Here is a 13,827-nt window from a genome sequence, read left to right as displayed (position 1 = left end):
TGTCTCAAAGGAGGTAGATGGTGAGACCTGATACCTGCGGCATGGAACACACACACAGACACACACACAGACAGACATGCACACACATATACATACATATCACATATACACATTTACACACATCATCTACATCATTTACACACACATACACATACAAACACACACATACACACAAATGTATACACACATATACATATTTACACACATGCACACATGTACATACACATCACATACACATATACACACACATATACACATACACACATGCACACACCACATACACACACTGACACACACAGACACATACATACACATACGCACATACGCATCACATACACACATGCACACATATACACATACACACATTTACACATATAGACACACACACATACACATCACATACACATGTACACCCATATACATCACATACACACATACAAACATACATATATACACAGTTACACATACATACACACATCACATACACAGAATCACACACACACACACACACACACACACACACACACACACAGATAGAGGCCTTTCATTTAAATTGTGGTAATGACTAGGTAGGAAATAAAGCATTCTGGCTGTGGACAGGAGTGAATTGGAGTGGATATGAAGTGTTCTTCAGAGGATCCAGCTCAGCGTTCTCCTGAGGAGCTAAAGGCAAACTGTGGGAAACACTCAGGAGCTGTACTTTTGGAGAAAGTTTCTTGGCTTTTAAGAAGTTGACAATTCAAAATATATAGATAAATAAATGATAATTAGGCATAAAACATACATATAGTTGTAGAAACCTTTTTTTTTTTTTTAAATGAGAGTCTGCCAGCCCTCTCTGACTGATAGGCTGATAGCTGCTCTCCACTGAGAGATGAGTCCTGAGAACAGTCTGCAGAAGGTCAAGGGAGATGTTTCAAAATCACAGTCCTGGCTCCAAATCACAACCTATCTTTCAAATACTGAAATGCTCACGAGAACTGCACCTCTGGAAAGGTCCTTGTGTAAATATCCCTACTCAGGATGGCCCTGCCCAAGGTTTGCCTTGCAAGCCATCTGCACGATGCAGTATTTCAAACACAACAAAAGCGAAAGCGCTTTCCTAAACGATGTAAGCCTATAATTTCCCTTCAATGGATACCGAAACATGACTTTTAATTTGTGTCCTTTGAGAAAGTCTATTTTTTCTGAGGCCTCCAGTCAGTGCTGGCAGCTCACCAGGTGACTGCTGAGCCTTGTCATTTTGGTCCATGCCAACTTTGAAAATCCCCAGCCCCTGCCGTCCTGGCTTTAAGAAGCTGGCTTGAGTCATTTAAACAAGCAATTTGACACAAATTTCAACTACTCGGCTCCTTATGTGGCCAGGCTACATCTCCAAAAGGTGTAATCTACATTCTGGGGTTCCCGTGAAGCTGGGAGAAGCATTCCGAGGGAAAGACAATATGTCATAAAAGATAGTAGGTTTGGAGCCATGCTACCAATGAAAAAAGAAACGAAAGTGAAGAATAGAGAAAATCTGTTCCTTGAAGTTAGTGTCTCTGGGTTGAAATTACTTGGAGATTTTTTTTTTTTTTTTAATGTTCAGAGAAAAGACAACTAAAGCGAAAACCCATTGGGAGATGCCACAGTACGGTTGTATAGATTTTAAATCGTGTCCTCCAAATGAACCTGTAATTCATGTTTTATATTAGGCAGCGGTGACACTTTAAATACATCTTTGGTGGGGTTTCATAGCTGTAGCAGGCTATTACATATGCTGGCATTGTTGTCTGATGAGAAATGTACGATTACATAGTTATTTAGCATTCGTCTGTCTCCTATTAGTGGGGAGAGGTGGGTAAGGGGCAAGGTGATGTAATAATGATCTCTCAGAGGCACCCTCCAAACCCCTCACACAGGGTTAATGAATTCTCACTTCCCCCCTACCTCCCCAGCTCCCATCCAGGTGGTGTCATTATTCCCTGTTAGTTAGGCAATTAGGAGACTTGCCTGGGGAGGAGGAGGTGAGTCAGTGTGCACGGAAGAACCCATACTCCCTGCTCCTAACCCGAACTTTCTATCTTCCTCTGCCCCCCGGCTCCCGCCCCCACTCAGGACCACACACTCTCTGCAAGTACAAAGAGCCAAATGAGAAATGTAATTCCCTGAGTGAGATCCCAAACCGGCCTGCTTCCTCTCTGTTCACCCCAGCAAAGTTTCCCTTGCCTATTCCAGCTGTGTGGTCTTTGCTCATTGTCCATCTGTGCTGGGAATGGATGGAATTTCTGTGGTGTGTGTGTGTGTGTGTGTGTGTGTGTGTGTAAGGTCTTGCCTGGGGTCAAGGGAAGAATGAGTTAGGCTGCTGTGTGGTATGTTCCACATACACTGGACACTGGGCATCCACATTAATTGGAAGAGAGGTCAAGGACCTCTTTCCAGTTCACCTAAAAGGAAGGCTTAGAACTTTCTGGAAAAAAAACCCTCAGAGAAATAAGAGTAGGAGAAGCTGAAAGAACACTCAGTTCTTCATTCGTTCTACCCTATGAAGCAATATGCTATTTCATTTCAAATAGGCAACTGACAACTCTGAACACAAAAGCTATCTGGCACCTCACTAAAGAGAACGTTCTCGTTACCGGTGCTCTCTTCCCCAATGCTGACTGCAGTTGCTCATGTATCCATCCATCTATCTAGCGGCCATATTCTCAGCTAAGTGTACAAGACAGAAAAAAAAATACTACTACACAGAACGGAACACAGAGTGAAGAAGGAATCAGTTGGAAATTAAGGGAGAAAAATCTAAAGAATTACAATGTATAATTATTGGGAGTGTCTGTTGCTTTCTAGTTGCAGAAATCCGAACACACTATCTTATTTATTTCTCACTTTTACTCATGTACCAAAGCAGTGACAACCCACCAGGATCTCTGTGCTTGTGAGAAAGGATGAAGGTATTGAACGTGCTACCCCAGTGGTCTGCCAATATATGCAACTCCTGTGCAGAGAACACTTTGGTTCTACTGGGGATGAAAGATGACGGGAGACAAATTGTAGTTCCAAATGAACCTAAATTTAGCATTTAGAGCAGCAGTTCTCTACATGTGGGTTGTGAACCCTTTGGGGGGGGGGGTTCATATCAGATTCATAACAGTAGACAAATTATAATTATGAAGTAGCAACAAAAATAATTTTATGGTTGGGGGAATCACCCACAACATGAGGAAGCCTGTTAAAGGGTCACAGCCTTAGGAAGGTTGAGAACCACTGAATTAGAGTAATCCAAACTTCAGCTCTGCTGATCAGCGATCCCAGCTCAGTAGCCTTCAATGTGAACATTAGGAAAACTCCATCGCTTTGTTGTGATGTTCTATATTTCTGAAGCAAAGCTCAGTATCAAAATGAGTGTGTCTCCTCTTCCAAGAACAGGCTAGGAGTGCATGCTCTCAGCTGTTTCTCCAGTGTGCCACCAACACTAGCTATCACCTAACTGCTGCAATGGCCTTTACTGCCACGGCCGTTGTGTTTCTGATTCCCCCATTCTGCTGTTTTGGTGACTCTTTGTTTGACCCGGGCACCTTGTGATTGTGGCAAATGCTCCTCTAATACGGTCAGTGATGACTGGCCCCCAAGTCACCTTCTTCATTCATCAGCTTTCAGCCCAGACATGCTGGGATCTGCTGCCTGAAAAGGTTTTCCATCTGCTAAGTTTCCAACAATGGCTGTCAACACGCTTAACTGCTTTCCATGAATGTTTTCCAAGATACTCAAGTACATGAGAAGCCCTCTCCCAAAGTGATGTGTAGCTCCACTCTGGGACGAAATGGAAATGAGGAAGCCAGCCTTGTGGAAGAACCATGATGTCCATTCTTAAGTTACAGACATTTATTGGGTTAGCTTGATGCACATATTATTGATGTCTCTCCTAGGACATTGATGCAAGATTACACAGTAATGCAATTTAAATACAAATAACTGCATCAGGTAAGTACTTATAGAGTAGCAGGCTGCTGGGTATGCCCTCAGTGGGCAAAAAGCAACTGTTACTGAAGTCTTGTGCTGACTAGTTACATGATACATGATGAACTTAAGCTGAAACCCTGGACGGTCCAGCCTAGGCTACACAGCAAGACCCTGTCCCCCAAATAGGCAGATCATTGCCATCATCATTAGTGATAAGAACCAGAAGTCATTTTTGGGTTCTGAATGACCTTTCACTGTAGGAAAGGAACGGTTGTATTAGGGTCTTTATCAAGAACTAAAAAAGTTGAGTGTCCTAGAAAAACTAAGGCGATTTCAGGAATGATGCTTCCTATATGTACAAACATTGGAAGGCGGATGCATGCTACGACTGCCCTGTGACAACACAGACTGTGCTGCTGTGGCTTAGACTTTTCATGGGACACTTGGTCGCTGGTTGATTCTGACACACATACCAGCCGGGGCACTTTATCCTAAGTGCTTCTGGATTGACTTAAGAAGAAGTCAGTCCTCCTCTGAGTTAGGATATCAGTTCCAGCATACAATTATTTACTGACTTAAGTCTTGGCACATCTGTTCTCTCATCTGCTAACTTTGGCAAAGTTGCCCAAACACATGTGGGTGCAAGCATCAACCCACACCTCAGATAACAAAAAGGAAACATTGCTTTAAGGTTAGCTAAACTAAGGGGATAAATGGTTAATGATTGGCTGTTGTTAATGTACTTTGCTTATAGAAACAGCTGAGGGAGGCCTTCAGGCCGGGCCTGTTCTTACACGGGGAGCAGGCATGGAGGTGTGGGAGGGCAGGGACCAATGAAGACAGCCTTGTCTTGCTTTATAGTAGGTACCAATTTTTCTTGGTGATTAAAAAGAATGATAAAGTGCGTGCGAGAAAAAAATAAAAGTAGGGGCCTGCTGAACTGCTTATAAATCACTCATTCTGGTACTGACATGCCCATAGCCAGTCTTTAAGTATTTCATTCCCCACAGACCCTGAGATGATAAATTAACCACGAACTCTCTGCCTTGTACAGACCCACCTCTTCTGAGCATGCTGAATCCTGACAGCAACTTTAAGATGCTAAAAGTAGGATTGGTCTTGGCAGAGACTTTGGAGTCAAATTGGCAGCAAGACACCATTTCTTTTGACCCTGTATGGGAGCTAGGGTAACTGGGGTGAAGATCTCAAAGAACAACAGCCTACAGTTGTTCTAAGGAAGGAGAGTGGAGTGTATTGGAGGTCAATTGAGCGGGCTATGGGCTTTGGTTCTGCTTGACCATGTGCTAGATGCATAACTACCAAAAAGCTATATTTTCAAGTCTGTGTCTTTATCTGTAAAATGGATATCATAAGTTTCTCTCTCTTCCATGGTCATTAAGAAAACTCTATGAGATGCTATTATAAACAACCTTGGGCCATTAAGATAGTTTAGCCTGCAAGCATGATGACCTGAATTCAAGCCTTAGGATCTACATGGTTGAAGTAGAGAACTGACTCTCTCTCTCTCTCTCTCTCTCTCTCTCTCTCTCTCTCTCTCTCTCTCATACTACATATAATAAAAATAAGGAACCTGGTAAAATTCTTGTTATTTAACAAGCTACTCATATATATTATGATAACTATACATGAGAGATTCTGTATAGTCTGTGATACTGACGATAACGATAGGAACCATAGTAACACAGGGCTCCATGGGGAATATGATGAGTACCTCCTGGGACACCATGGCCTCATTGCCAGGCCCTTTGAGCTGGAAGATCTTAGAGGGAGAGACCCAGTGAATGTCTAGAGGCAAAACTCTTAAGCCTAGGCCATGCTGACTTTAAATGCAGCCTGGATAAGAGTCGTGGCCCCCTGGCTCTGATAGAGGCAGTCCCAAGAATATGGCTCTGACATGAGACTTGAAACAATTCATTTCCATATCCAATGCAAGTGTTGCCATTGACAACAAAATGATAACACTGGCTAGGGTTACCATGAATTAAGTCCCCCTTGTGTGTTGGTGCTGAGTCAAATGGGAAACATACATGATCCTACTGCATTTCAGCTCACTGTTGTAGGATATGTAACTCAACATCTTCACAGATATAGAGAGGGAAGCTTAGATCAGTTAAGCAATGCACCCACAGTCACACAGCTTAGCAGGAGTCACAGAAGGCATTTGATCTCAGGCTTTCTTCCTCTCTCAGGCTTGTACAGAATATAAGGTCAGAGCACATTCACAAAGAAAGGGACTCGACTCCAGCCCTGATGCTGTATAACAAGCAACATAGAAGGAATCTAGTTTGACTCAGCAGAGTCAAATCCGTGAGACATGGGAGAGAAACTTCTCTCCCCCAACTTCTCCACTGCCTCCTCCTGCTGCTTCTGTCAGGAGAAACAGGCCAGAACAACCAAGCTGCATGCACAGCCCTTTTATGCCCTTCCAGAGCCCCCCACCCCCACCTCCAGTCCTTCCCCTCTGGGCTGCATCCCTGGTCTGAGTGATGAGCAGCAATTAGGTCTACAGAGGCAGGACCAAGGGCAAGCTCTGTCCTGGCTTGTCCTGCCCTGTTCTGACCTGTGGTACTCTGCCAACACCCTAGGGACAGATGGATGGAGGGATTGTCCAAATCCAGCCTCCTCCTGTGTTTGCCAAGAGATTTCCTGATTTGTCTCTAAATATAGGGTAGTTTGGATACTGAGCTTGCCCCCTTCCTCCCCCGCCTTAGCATCTACTGAATGACTTACCCCTAAAGAATGGGCATGTATTTTCTATTCTTGACCCATGTGTGTGGTCCTACTGGCTTTTCAGGGCAGACAAAACCATCTGCAGTAGTTCATAGCAAAAAGCTAGGACCACAGCTCTTCTGAGGAAGAAAGGGGGGAAAAAGATGAGGTGAGGTAATGTTCACTTCATTTTCAGACTCCCAGCACCAGCTCTGGTCAGCGCCTTTCAGCATGAGGGACACACTGTCCTATATGATGGAGTGGTATCTTTGACGGAAGGGCTCCATTCGCATGAGCAGAGGATCAGTGAAGGCAGGGGCTGTGCTCATGTATAGGAAATGATGACATAAAATGTATGACCTTGAGGCAAAAGGAAAACCATGTTGAGTATATTTGATCTCCGTGTCAACAGATCAACATCACAGAACAGAAGCATGGGAATTAATGTCAGGAGACAAAAATCATCTGCAGGCTTAGAAAGCAAAGCTTTGATAGCTTCTCCATTCCTCCTGAGTGAGTAAGGCTGGTTAGAAGGCTAGCTCTGATCCTTAAGGAGTGAGTGCACGTGTTCACTAAGTTCCGGTTAAGTGAGATTCTTGCATAGGTCATTTCAGTTACCACAGTTGTCTGAAACTGGGCACCATCCTCTGTTTTAAGGGTGAGGCAACCGAGGGGCAGGTTGGTTCCAATGACATGACATGTCTCCCCTCTTCAATGTGTCATGAACTATGACATATCTGTGCCACTTCTGGAAGGTGGCTTTATATACTGAAAACATCTTAGACACCCCAGAGCATGGCTTTATAATCTCTTGAGTCTCTCCAGTGTCCTGCATTGCACAAAGAACTATGAGACGGGTCTGTCTCTCCTGTTTTACATGCCCAGCAGGAGAACACAGTGTCTGATAAAGTTAGTGCTGGATGAAGTGTGGCGTGGACAGCTGTGTCCCTAGGGAGTTCTATTTGAGGAGCATCATGGGAGAAGGACCAGGGATTGCTATCCCTCATCGTTGGCTGGTGGATTCAGTGGCAAGCTTTGCTTTAAATTTTTCTTATAGCTTTTACCAGGGTGATCCTATAACCGAGAGGAAGCAGGATAAGGAGAAGGTGACTTTGAACCTGTCTGGCCTTGTTTTTGGGTGTGTCTGTTCCTTGTTCTTCCAAGTATCCCAATTGGGCTATAACAACACTGACCTCTTTGAAATATGTCCCTGCTTCTCCATTACATTTACTGAGATGTGCAAGAACTCCAGTGTCTAATCTAATTTCAGAACACCACACCCCTTAACAGTCCCTTTTATCTCTCCCTCCCTCCTTCTCTCCCTCCCTTTTCCCCCTTAGGGAGTCTCTGGCAAATTCGAATCACTTTTTGTCTCTATGAATTTGCTCTTACCAGACAGTTCATGACAATGAAGATTCCCTCTGGTTTATAGACCATGATGTCTGATGTCTGTTTGTGGCAGGGCCCCGTTGGAGCCCATCAAAGTTAGCTCTCAGATGGGTACAACTTTTACAGCTGCACAGTACCCTTCCCTTAAGAGATAAAAAAACGCCTTTCTCCAAAGCAGGTTCCCTGTGATGCTTTGTGGCAGGGCCCCTGATGCTGTTGATAGTCTCCAGATGGAAACTGTCAGGCACAGGCCACTGGAGAGTCAGCTGGATGCAGAGGGTTTAAGAAGCCTGTGATTTGTTGGAGGGGATGGGCATGGCGTGCTGAGAGGAGAGGACCATTGCTGCCCAGCCCAAAGCAAGCAGGGTACAGGCAGGGGCTTGTGGAAGACAGGGGACTGAGAAAATTGACTTGGGTGTCCAGTCAACAGCTATCATGTGTTACGCATTTAATAGCAAATACTTATAGTGCTGGGGTCAACCTGCCAATATAGGTCAAGTTCTTACATAAACAGGTGCAAAGGGACTTCTGTCACAGCTGCCTAGTCATTTTATCACAACCCACACTCAGTCTTTCTTGGTCTAATTTATCAAAAAGCATTCCTTAAGATAAAGTCAGTGCCAGTGGGCACTGAATCTCACATATGCAGGCACGAGTACGCGCGTTCGTACACGCACGCGCGCACACACACACACACACACACACACACACACACGTGCACGAAGAGAGAGAAAAACACTAGAAATGCTTGAGAAGAACCTTTCGAAAGATGCAATTTCATTGCCAAGTTCCATCCGAGCAGAGTCTATGCGAGCATTTCCATAAATCTACATTACCCTAGGTATTTGGGGCTCCTCTGGGGAAGAAAAGTCTATCAGTAGAAAGTAATGATTTTGGGCTTTTCAATTGCCCTAAGGATCTTGACAATACTATTAAGACCCATGAGCTCCCTGTCGAGAAGTTTAGGAGCGAAATTATTAATACGCCCAAACGTTGTGTTGATTGTTGCGCTGCCGTAGAAAATGCTCTCTCTGTTATTTGACCTGCATCGTCACTCTCCTAAGCAGAGAATTGCATCGGAAATGTAAACTCCTCTCATCTCAGCTCATCGGATAGCTTTTCAAGGTCTTATTGGAAAATAAGATGGGGACAATTTGGATATTTCCAAACCCACGAAACAGAATGTTTTCTGAAGACCAAACTATTTTTTTAAAGTGTATGTGTGTGTGTGTGTGTGTGTGTGTGTGTGTGTGTGTGTAGATCCTTACAGTAGAATTATTTTCCATTAAGATGTTTAGATGTTTGGGTGGATTTAACTCCTTCCCCCGTCCCTCCCCCCTCTCTCTTTCTCTCTCTCTTACTCCTTCCCTTCATCCTCCTTCTGCCTCTCTTTCTTTCTTCTTTCCTTACCCATCACACTTACCCCCTGAATATAGAAAAAAAAATTAAGATAAACTACTTTTGTGATTCCTACTGGGGCCTCTGATAAACACTGGTGGGCACAGGCTCCGATCGGCACCATTCATGAGCCACAAGAATGACGGGAAGCACCCGGTTAAATGGCAAGGATGGGGATAAAAGATCCTGGAGCATTTTCACTTCAAAGCTCAGTAGAATTATTTACTATCTGGGTGACCTTTTCCCCAAATCTCTCCTGGTACATGCCATATAGGGCAAGAGAACAAAAGTTTCTCCATACTATATAAACAGAAGTCAGCTGAATGTCAGACCACGGACTGCGTCTTTTTTCTTGTCAAGGGACAGCTGATGTTAAGGGACATATAGGAGTAGTGCTGGAGACATTTTCCAAAAACACCTTCTCTACCTTCAGAACACACACACACACACACACACACACACACACACACACACACACACACACGGAGAAGGGGGCAAGTGTTTACTGAGTGCTTCCTGAATCGCCATTCATTGCTCAGGACCCCCTGGCTCAGGCACAGTCAGAGAGCGGCTTTTGAATTTTACCCATGATTGCTTATTGGTTTCTTTCAAAGCTGGCTTGGAGATGTTTACATCTTCCAATTAAAGTGGCTCAGAGTACCTCCAGTGTCACTGCCTTTCTCCTTGTGGACCATGAGCAGAAGCACCCAGCCGCTAAGCAGGAAAAGGTAAGAAAGCTTAGCCCAGTCCAAGTGCCCAGCATAATCACAGCCTGAGAAGAAACCAAATGGGAGGCCTATGTGTTATAAAATCCTTAGTTTTGTTGCAGAAACATGAGGACCAGAGACTCTAGCTGCATTCCTCTGGACAGTGAGGGGTGTGGTTCCACTTCATGAGGCCATTGCTGGGTTCCTTGAGTCTTTAAGATCAAAGACCTTAATTTGAACCCTGAAACCCGGAGACTTTTTGAAAAGAATACAAAGGATGCTCTTCAAGACATTGGGGTATGTAATCACTTTGAAGTAGATCAGCAACAGCCCATAACTAATGCCAAGTATCCACAGATGGGACCATGTTAAAAAAGTTTTCATACAGTGAGAAAATGATCAACAAGCACACAAGCCCACAATGGAAGAGAAGAAATCTTTACTAGTTATATTTTGGACAATGGACTAATTACTATCCAAAATTTACAAAGACTTGCATAAGTTAGATATGAAGGGAATAAAATTGACATTCCATAGGCAAGTGAACTGAATAGAAAGTTTTCAACAAAAACAAACAAACAAAAAGAAATACATATGGCCAACAGCTATTTCAAAAAGTCTTCAATATCTCTAACCATTCCAGAGATGCAAACTGAAACTACTTTGAGCCATTGTGTCACCTCTGGTCAGAATGGCTATCATCAACAAATCTGAGAAGAAATGCGAGAAGGATGTGCAGAGAGAGGAGCCCTTATTTACTGTTAGTGGGGATACAAACTAATATAGCCATCATGGAAAAAATATTCAACCGTACACGTATCTTCACTTCCATGACTCTTGTTGCTTTAGTCACTATGTCAAAGAATTGGAATAAACCTGGTTGTGTATCAATGGATGAATGGATAGTGAAAATCTGGCAAATATATATGCAAGTATAAAAATTTGGCAAAAATTGGCTATACACACATATACACACATGTATATATGATACGCACATATATATGCATGTACATATATATATATATGACTACTACTTATCTCTAAAGAAAAACCAAGTCAAAAGTTTGCAAAAAAAATTGGATGGGCTTAGAAGCATAATATTGTACTGGGTCACATAATTTCAGAAAGAAATAAACTGTATACTCTCTCTCATATATGTAATCTCACCAATAATATATGTATCCATGCAAATGAATACACACAGTGCAGTATAATATGAAGAAAAGAGAGCAAGAAAAGCTAATTATAAGTGGATGAGGAAGGGCATATGCAGGTAATGACATGACTTATGAAAGAACATAGAAAACTAATTATTGTCTCTAATCTTGACATGATTTTTTTTTTTATTTTGGTGGTGGATAAATAAAATATATTCAATACTAAAAATTTAAAATTTATTGCGAAGCTTTCGTATTTCTATTTCAAATGCATATTCTAACTATATAAAAGTTTACTGAGTTGTGTAAAATTATAAATTTGGTGTGTGATTTTTTTTATTTATTTACACTTTTTAAAATAGTAAAATGGGCTTTAGGTGATTTTAGCAGCAACATGATACCACCAATCACCCTGGCTTTGCCTGGGAGGTACTCAGGACTCAGATGCTTAAGTTCTGTGTGCCTCTGTCTCCTCATCCATCAAAGATCTATCATCTAGGAAACCTTATTCGGAATGAGAGTTAATACACTCAAAGTGCTTAGAAAATGCATTAACAGTAGGAAGATCCTAGGGAACACCCACATTTATTTACTTTTGCCTAAATGATCTCTTTCTTTCTTGACACAGAGAATAAGGGTTGGTGGTGGCACAGAACCTGTGATTCAAAGATTACTATTTTGATGGCTTAAAAAAACTTTGCCCAATAACTCTAACCCAAATAACACTCACTACTAAGGACAAATTCTTTTATGTTTGACGAATGAATTACAGGGAATGGCTCTAGGTCTAATAGAATATTAAAATAATCAATGTATTTGTTTGTTTGTTTGTTTGTTTGTTTTTACATTTTCAGCTCACATGAACTAATATAAAGTCGTCAAAATGCAATCGATCTTACAGCAGACTCGTTCCTCTCAGTAGTGGCCATGTTGCTAAGGAAACAAGCAAGAGGAAGGTGTAAGTTTCCCTCAGTGTTGCTGGCCCCCGTTCAGCTTCAGTCCCCCTTTGGCATCACAAGCCCATGGTAAAATCCAGACACGTAACTTTCTTTGGCTCATTTCAGAGCCTCGAAAGTTGCTCTCTCACTGGAACCCACCGCTGAGCGGCTCACGGATGGACTGAGTTGTTCATCACATTTAGATGGTCTAAGTCATGAATTAGCAATTTGTTTCTCGGGGCTTCTTGCATTACTGCAACAGCCTAGTATTTATCACCTCAAATGGGATCATTCTTAACTCCATAATGTGGAGAGGGAGTCATCCTTCACGTGAAGTAATCAGATTTGGTGGAGAAAAATAATTGCCGTTTCTAACACTGCCTATTGGACACTTTAACAGTGTGGTCTGAGAAGGGGTTTCTTGATCAGATGATATTTGATTGAAACCTGAAGGATAAAAGGAGAGAGCCATTCCACCAATTGGAGGAACAATGTGCGGGCAGAGGAAACAGTCAGAAGGGAGTCATTTAAAACCCAGGAGTGCATTGGGATTGCACAGAATACTGACCAGGTTTGTCTCTTCCACTTAGTTTCAAGACTGTTCTGGAAGAAAACACTGAAGTAAATAATCAAGACCCTAGATCCTCATGGCCTCTGCCTCAGGCCCTTTGCACTTGCAGAAGCCTTAGCCTTGGGGATCCAGATAATTGAGTCGTTCTTTCTCACTCTGCACATCTAAGCTCAGATGTCACATTGGAAGACACTCTCAGGAGCCCTCTTGTCCCCCTAACTTTGTTTCCCATGTCTCTGATGTACATTAGCATCCATTAAAAGTATCTTTCTGCACCAGAATGTAAACAACGTGAAAGCAAAGCTACTATCCTGCTCTGTCTGGAACCCACGGACCTGGGCTCTCCTGAAGGCATAACAAATGATTGCTGGATCAATTAGTTGGGTGCTGTACACTGACAAGGTCAGTAAGAGCAAAAGAATCAAAAAGCCATCTAAATTCCCCAACAGAAAAGATCATATTTCCGAGAGGCTGCTCCGTGGTTGTCATTTGCCCCAAGCCTCAAAAGCTTGCACTCTCTCAAAGTTCAGGAAACAAATCTATGTGGGTATCTGTGCCAAGACACAACTATCTCACGCAAACTGTAGCAATTTTTTCCCTTCTTGCCGTAACCCAAACATGACAACAAGGGCCTTACGAGCAGAAATCCCCAGAGAGGGAAGGAGGGCAGAGGCCTTCCGTACACCCAAGTGGGAATGACACATTTCACTGCCAAACTGACTAACAGGATCTCCTGTGGCCCTTTCTGCCAGCAGGAAGTGTTAGCTCTCCCTCACAAATCCACTGTATTAAAACATCTTTGCTGATGCCTGGCTTTAGACGCACTGCAGCAGGGTGGATCTGGAGTCATCTGTGTAGCTGGTGAATTGCAAAGCAACAGAACTGGCTAAGAAGAAAGAGGAGTGTGGTTAAGGGTTTTCATATCAAACAGAGCCGAAGTGGAACTCTATCTCCTCCAGAAAGCCTGCTTAGGTTGTAATAGAGGATTCCCAAAGGTG

The 13,827-nt window shown here is 43.0% G+C and overlaps 1 protein-coding gene across 11 annotated transcripts in view; it reads right to left on the bottom strand.

Annotated features, from left to right (window-relative positions):
- Nucleotides 1–13,827, bottom strand: part of Tenm2 (teneurin transmembrane protein 2) — a 1,226,193-nt gene that overhangs the window by 295,307 nt on the left and 917,059 nt on the right. The window lies entirely within an intron of this gene.

This window comes from Arvicanthis niloticus, chromosome 6 (genome assembly GCF_011762505.2).
Source record: "Arvicanthis niloticus isolate mArvNil1 chromosome 6, mArvNil1.pat.X, whole genome shotgun sequence".
Lineage (NCBI taxonomy): Eukaryota > Metazoa > Chordata > Mammalia > Rodentia > Muridae > Arvicanthis > Arvicanthis niloticus.
This window is presented reverse-complemented; position numbering and strand designations above follow the sequence as displayed.